Below are 8,519 nucleotides of genomic sequence, written 5' to 3' on the forward strand. Positions count from 1 at the left end.
TACATCCAACCCAACTTCCATGGGTGTAGAGGCTGCACAAGCATCAGACATGTTAAACTTAACCAGCATGCTTTTGGTGTACTCTTCCTGATCCAGTTCAATTCCCTCACTGGTTCTAGTTAACCTCATCCCTAGAATACTTTTGGCCTCTCCAAGATTTTTCAGCTCAAAATGTTTTTTTAATGATGAAACTAACTTGTTCACAGTGTCACCATTCTTACAAAACACCAAAAAATCATCCACATATACAGCTATTACACAAATATCAAGTCCAATACCCTTAACATAAATACATGATTCTGTTGTCAAATTCTTGAAACCAAGACCTTTAAAAATACTCCGACATTTGTCATACCATGCCTTGGATGCTTGTTTTAAACCATATATTGCCTTATGCAGCAAATACACCTTACTCTCCGCCCCTTCAATTACAAAACCTTCAGGCTGCTCAATGTAAATTGACTCTTTAAGATCACCATTCAAGAAGGCTGCAGTCACATCTAGATGAGTGATATTTAAATCTAGCTCCACAGACAATGCAATCAACAATCTCAAGGCAGAATAACTTACTACAGGAGAGAATGTTTCATGGTAATCAATACCATACTCCTGGGAATAACCCTTTGCTACCAGCCTTGCCTTGAAACGCTCTATTTCCCCAGCTGCATTCACCTTTCGCTTGAAAACCCATTTACATTTTACAACTTTTTTGTTTTCAGGCAAATCAGCTAAAGAAAGGACGCCCTTCCTTGCTAAAGCTTCCCATTCTTCCTGCATGGCCTTCCTCCATTCATCCCCATTTGAAGACAAAGCTTCTTGAACAGTCTGAGGATCACAGTACAAAGACATTGGTTGATTACAGGCTGAATTAATTGATGCCATAAAATAAAACATGATCTGGAAATTCCTTTGGTATTCTATTCCTAACAGGATACCTACTTTCTCCCGGATCAATACTCTCCTCCCTCTGGCTATCATCACCTGAGCTTGAATTTTGCCCACAATAGACACGACCACTTCCTTCAGTCTCAATGTTTGAGGTATCATTATTACCCTCACTACTTGTGCTAGTGTTTTCATTAGTTTCAGCCTGATCATTTATGCTGACCTCTGTCTGGGGCTGGGAGGTGAAACACACGCCCCCCCCTAAAAGTTCAGGCAGAATAATTGTATTCCTCAATGTTTTCCCAGTTAAATGCTCTTCCCTGAAACTGTCCTCAAAAAACACTACATCCCTCGCTTTTGTTACTCGTCCAATGTTTTCAGGATTCGCCAGGAGATAACCTTTGGATTCCTCACAATATCCGACAAAGTAATACCGTTTGGATGTGGCATCTAGCTTTTTTCTCATGGCCTTGGCCACATGAGCATAGGCAATACAACCAAACACCCTCAAATGACTAAGGTCAACCTTATGACCTGTCCATCTCTCCTCAGGTAATTCATTCCCAATTCCCTTACCTGGTACTCTATTCTTTAAATACACAGCTGTTTTACATGCTTCAACCCAATAGCTCTTAGGTAACTTGCACTCGGATAACATGCATCTAGCCCTCTCTATAATGACGCGATTTGCCCTTTCAGCTAGCCCATTCTGCTCAGGATTATATGGTATCGTTGTCTCATGTTTTATTCCCTTTGCTCTAAGCTCTTCTTGCAGAGCCCGCCCCATGTACTCACTACCATTATCCGTCCGCAAACACTTAATCCTGTTCCCCGTTTCATTTTCTACCCTAGCCTTAAAGGTTACGAAACATTCTAGGATAACATGTGTTTCCTTGCCTTTAATGAAGAAGGCAAAAATTTTTCTAGTGCAATCATCAATAAATGTGAGCATGTACAGTTCTCCCCTATTGCCAGGAGGGTCCATTGGACCACACAGGTCTGAGTGCACCAAACTCAGCTTTTCACTCACCCTTTCCGTTCTCGGTCCCACAGTGAAAGGTTTTTTAACAAGCTTTCCTTCTACACATGCCACACACGGTTGAAGAGGCTTATTACATGGATAATCCAGACCACTGGCACGCCCCCTTAATGTCTGCATATTTTTATGCCCCAAGTGCGCTAACCTTCTGTGCCATAATAGCTGAGAATGATTCCTTTCAGTAGTTGCAGCTAATCCCACAGCACCCTCCCTGACAACATTGTCACCTGAGGTACACTGTTTTAAATCTAGACTGTACAACCCATTCTCCTCTGTTCCCGAGGCTTGAATGACTCCCTTTACATGTAAAGTTTCAGCATCAAATAGTTTGCACCCAGATGAATCAAATAAAACAGCAGTACCCTTTTGCACTAACCTATTTACAGACAACAAATTAGTTGAAAGATCTGGCACATAATTAACATTTGATATGGTGGCAGTACTTCCCTGAATCAAATCCATTGATGCACTACCAATACCTGACACTTTGATTTTGTCATGGTTAGCAACTGTTACTTCGTCACTTGCATCTGGTCGAAAATCTGAAAAGTACTCCGTAGTTCTTGCCATATGGGAATTCGCCCCAGAATCAATGTACCATTTATGACTCCCCACTTCACAACGAAGGGCTGTCAACCAGGCAACTGGATTCCCTTTCTTGGCACCCCCACTTGATTTGCTGTTCCCGCACGACACCTTTGCCCCTTCCTCGGGACAATCGCTCTTGATGTGCCCGATCACTCCGCACTTAAAGCACCTGGCCTTTCTCGGATCGAAGGTGGACTTCTTGTTCTGCTTACCTCTGGCCCCGGACGTACTCGAACTCTGCTCCGAGGACGATGAGCACTCTCCCTGATGCCTCTGGTTCCGCTTGGCATAGAATACAACCTGCTGCTCCTTGGAATCTGTGGCCCGTTTGTACCCTTCCTGCAGTAGCCTCTGCTTCACTAGGTCAGACTTGATGACCCCTGTGACTGTATTCTCTAGAGCCATTCGAAACGGTCTGTACTCAACCGTCAGGCCCCGCAGCATCAAAACCGCGAGCAGCTCGTCGTCAATCTTCTTGCCAATGCTTTTTAGTTTCGCATCGACTGTTGTGAAACGTTGAACATAGTCCTCCATATTTGTGCACGTTCCCAAATTGATGTCGAACAGCTGGTCTATAAGGGCGACATGCCTGTTCACACCCTTATCTTCATAGGTGTGCTGCAGCTTGTCCCACATACCTTTGGCCGTCTTGCACTCCATGACTTCCATTTTCGGTCCTTGTTCTAGTAGCAAATATATTTTCGCCCTTGCTCGCTGTGACTGCTTTCGTTCATGAGCTGACGCGTCCATTGCTACTTCACTCTCCACGTAGTCCCAAAGGTCTTCGTGAAGCAAGTACATTTCCACGTCCATTTTCCACTGCTCGTAATTCACCGATCCTCGCAATTTATCAATTTGAGGCAATGAACCTCCGTACGTGATGTTGTTGATGACATTTGATTCCATTGTACTTGTCATCCAAACACGTGGCAACAATTTACGAGTACAGCTCGGTTGACTACAAGGCCGGAATCAGTTTAATTGAACCTAATTATCTCATGCAAACTGATCTCACACTCCTATTTCCACATTCTGGGCCCATAACCTGTTGTGATCTTCTTGCAACGTGGTGACGAAACAGGATTTAGGATCTTTAGCAATTATTGAGACGACATGTTCAACTTAACGTGGGGCCGGAAGTGACGTTTAAAAAAACGACTTCCTACTTTTATTCTACAAAAACAAAAGCAAACACATACAAACATCGCTCAAGCCAGCCCAAAAGAGACAATGTTACCAACCTTGTACAAAACAACAGCAACTTGATTACACATATACAACAGATACACTTGTTCCAGCGGCGTTCCCATTCCTGGAACGCTCCCGCGAAGGCATCATCGGGAACCTCTCGAAGACACGTCGTCACGGCCTCTTCTCTGCCCTCCACGAACATCTTGTGCCACCGAAAGATCATGTTTCTGGACATGGCTGACTCCCCGTAAGCCTGGTTAATCATACCGACAGTTTCGGTAGACGATTTCCCAAGCTTTACCACAAATTTGATGGAATAACGCTGCTCAAAAACTTCGGCATCGCGTTCCGTGACGTGGGTCGAGCGTGGAGGTTCGCGTTAACAGAGCTCCTCACTACACCACAGCTCAGAGCCGACTGCCTTTTTCAGCGTCGCTTGCCAACATACCCCCCTCAAATCGCAGCCCATCAGAGCAGTCCTGGGCACGCCTGGAGCGGCGCGCCCAGCCCAGGAGTCAGTACACTTATTTTCCGGACGAACCCTGTAGATATCGCTCTCAATGATGCAAATTTTTCCTATATTCCCATAAAATGCATTAAAATGTGATGATGGGACATATCAGTGGGAAGATGTGAAAGACGCGATAATAAAACAAAGAAAAGACATAATAGAAAACTAAAAAGCCTATCTGCCTTAAAGAACTTCCAAAGGTTGTTTCACTAAACAGTATCGGAATAGAAGAAGATAGAATAAGAAGGCATAGCCATACTACGAATTGAGATAGTATTTTAAAGAAGGAAGGACATCAAAATCATTGAAGTAGACTATAAATTTAAACCAAAATAAAGTTTTTATTGCTTTATTTTGAATATTTATTGGACATAACTCAAACATTTTAATTTTTGCACTTGTTATGGATTGAGTTGAGAATGAATGGAAACATTCTATGTATATATACTATGTATTTATTCTATGTATGTATAATTTTGGACATGAGAAAGCTGTGTGCAAGATGGGTGCCGCATTTGCTCAGACTCGAGCTAAACCAGTGTCGTGAAGATGTTTCAATTTAGAGTGTTTAGCAAAGTTTCACAGCAACAAAGCAGGATTTTTGAGCAGTTTCATAGCCATGGATGACACATGGGCCCATTACTTCACACCCAAGACAAAAGAAGAATCAAAACAGTGGTTTCAAAAAGGGAGAACTGGCTCCAAAGAAGGCAAAGACCATTTCATCTGCACGCAAGGTCACTGGCGTCGGTTTTTTTGGCATGCCCGTGGGATACTTTTCATTGACTACCTTTAAAAAAGGAAAAACTAAAAACTTGAAAAAACGGCTCGGTGATCAAAGATTTTCCAACCGCGAAGAAGAGATGTCGGCAGTAAATGGCTATTTTGAGAAGCAAGACAGTTCCTATTATAAAAAAGGGTATTTAACTTATTGAACATCGCTGGGAAAAGTGTACAGAGAGCTGAAAGGAGATTATGTCAAAAAATAAATATATTTTATGCCTAAATGTTTTTCTTCATTGGGTCGTGTACTTCTGGGATGACCCAGGTATTTGCTGAAGCTGCTGGGATATCATCTGAATGGACATATCACATTTATAACAGTGTAGTAATTGGATATGAGAAAAATATCTCCTGGACAGGTGCCACAACTCTTTACTTGGTAGGATCAAACAAATGCATCGGAATAATATATGTCAATAGAGCAATGTTTGACCCATTTTAAGAGCAACCAACAGGAATTTCTACACCGGCTAGTGACCATAGATGAAACTTGGGTCCACTTTTATACCTCAAGGACAAAACGGAAGTCACAGCAGGGGAATCATGTTGATATATCACCCCCAAAGAAAGCAAAGGAAATATGGCCATCCGGACAGGTGATGACTCCTGTTTTCTGGGATGCAAAAGAGATTCTGCAGGTAGATTATCTTCCCACCGTTCAAACAATTATGTGGCAATACTATGCTAGCTTCCTGGACCAACTACAGCAAAAGATACATGTAAAAAGCAGGCCAGGAAGTCCTGGCAAGGGTATGGCAAGGAAGAAAGTCATCTTTCATCAAGACAATGAATACCCACTCACAAGTGTCATTTCCTTGGCAGAAATAAGTACCAATTGTGCCGCAGAAACATGATAAACATAATAATGGAAAACTGGTCCCATTAATTGAAATGGTTGACTTGAATGCATATGATCACTTCCTCAATGGGGAGTTAGAAAGAGCTTTAAAGGAATTATAATCAAATAAGGCCAAGCATGGAGCAGACAACATTACCAAACAGAAATACTTAAAAGATTTAAAAAACAAATGAATGGCTAATTACACTAACGATATGGATATATTCACTCACAGAATTGACTGAATCTTCATTGTCCGACCGATGACTGCCACCTTCCGGCATTGATGGGACCACTGACGAATCAATATCCCTTCCTGGAGAAGCAGAGCATCCACTGGCATTGTCAACCTCCTGTTTGACAACGACCATGTCATCTCTGACGTCAGCAGCCCCCGTGTCAATACCGTCACTGGTGATTACTTTGTCAAAGTACTCTCTCCGGATCTCACCAGGACACTAATTCAAAGGATACAAACATTAATATTAAATGAAATTAGAGTGTACACCATTCAAAATGAGAGCATAAGGGCACCAAATCTTTGAGGCAAAAGGTTTTCTTATAATTCTGGCCTGAGAACCATTTGGGGAGTTACTCATGTCACAAAACAATTTATAATTGTGGCTGACTGTAGTTAAATTGCTTGCATATAACATTCTTAAAAGGTAATAATGATTATTAAAAGGTGGTCCACCACTTAAGTGTAAGTTTTGGTATGGACACAGATATTAAACGCAATTGAATTTCTTAACCTTGCCTAAGAAGATAAAACCTCACACTCTTGACACACTATAATAATAAACTTTGTGAAATAAAAATGGTTAAGACTTTAATGCCTAACTGGTTAATTCACTAACCTGAATCTCCATTCTATTGTAATTATTCTAAGCCATCCAATTCACCTGATTGTCTTCAATCATTACCCTTTGAACGGAACTATCAATGGAATCTATGGCATTAGTCAATGCCCACATTTTGGCTGCTGAAGTACCGTCAACCAAATCCTGTCCAGGCTTAGGGGTACATCCATTGTAATGGCTCAGGACATCAGCCTTCTCCTTCTAAACCATAAACACAGTAATCAAACAAAAGGTCACTTTGGGAGGTGATGGTACAGTTCACACAATACTAACCCTTACCTGGCAAAAAGTGAAATTCAACCATTCGCATGAAATCAATGAAGTGATCAGGGCAAAACATTTATACCCTGTGCCACCTAACGATTCGTTCAATAAGACCCGGGACATTTTGAAAAGGGTATTATTTTAAGATGGACTAGGTATAATTTACATCCATGGTCTTGAAAAGGGAAAATCTATCAATAGCGACTATTACATTGGGTTATTGCTTGGTGCTTTTGAAGGACAAAATCTCAAAAATACAACAGCACATGAATAAGAAAAAAAACATCTTTTATCTAATCAATGCACTGTGCCACAATTCAATGAAAAAGAAGGCCAAATTGTACGAATTGAGCTTCAATCTGCTTTTCCACCCACCATACTCACCAGATCTAGCCTCAAGCTAGACAGATAGACTAGTGGTTGTTTGATGATCTCAAGAAAATGCTCCAGGGAAAAAGGTAGGACTGAAATGATGAAGTTATTACTGCACCTAAAGCTTATTTTGAGCACAATGACAAATCATTTCATTACAAGCATGGTATCGAAAGTTGGGAAAGCTTTGGAATGATTGTATAGCTCTTGAAGATGATTTTGTTGATGAATGAAAATGAATTTTTTGAAACATTCTGTTAAAATGTTTCCTTAGTTAGTTCCGGGATTTATTGAACCATGGGTTATGGTTCCCCGGGGAGACACCTGGTACCCTGTTAAGAATCACACGGGTGAATGAAAAAATGTGCCTATTAAGGCATTCCAGGGAATCGATGTATTCCCTTCCAGTCAGTTGTGTGGAAAGGTCATATAAAGAAATGCTCTTGAACGATTTGTATTATTTCGTACAAAGATTTGACAGCAACATCGAGTAAGAAGCATGTGAAAATAACTCACTAACACTTTGACTTTGAAATCACCATTCCACTTTTCCCCCCACACAATGCGGTTAACTCTTCATATGAGGGAAGTTTGAGGCATTCTCAGTTACAAATCCAGGTGTTAGCACTAACTTGCCAAAGGATTTTCCTGTGTTTTAATTGTTATTAATATTAATTTTGTCAAACATGTAATGCGTCCATGGTCTGGGAAGAAATCTGTGGTGGGGATGCTTATCTGTTTATTTACATGTCTAGCGATTGGTGAAGATGGGAACATTAAGATTTTATGACGTCATTAAATGCTTCCTAAAGGAAAGTAAGAAATCAAAGGAAATTCGCGACGACTTTCAGAACACTCTTACAGGGTACTCTGTTCCTTCATATTATGAACTGTTGCCAAGTGGAAAGCAAAGTTTTAAGTTTGGTAATGGGAAATATTAGTTGATTATTATGACCTGCGTAGTCGTCAGCTAACGTGCTATTACCCCAGAAATTACTCCGCAAAAGTACGTTCCGCAAACGTTCATAGGAGATCGCCGACTTGAAGTGTGAGATCACTTCCTTGAATGTGGTAATGGAGGAAAGGTTTGACGCTGACTTTTTTCAGGAATATTGTTGGGACATTTTTCGGATGTTTTGCATGGATCCTCGTAGGTAATGATTGTGTCTGATTTTTCAGGAGCCTTCG

This window comes from Hetaerina americana, unplaced genomic scaffold, assembly GCF_022747635.1.
Source record: "Hetaerina americana unplaced genomic scaffold, ioHetAmer1.1.p SCAF_45, whole genome shotgun sequence".
Taxonomy (NCBI): domain Eukaryota; kingdom Metazoa; phylum Arthropoda; class Insecta; order Odonata; family Calopterygidae; genus Hetaerina; species Hetaerina americana.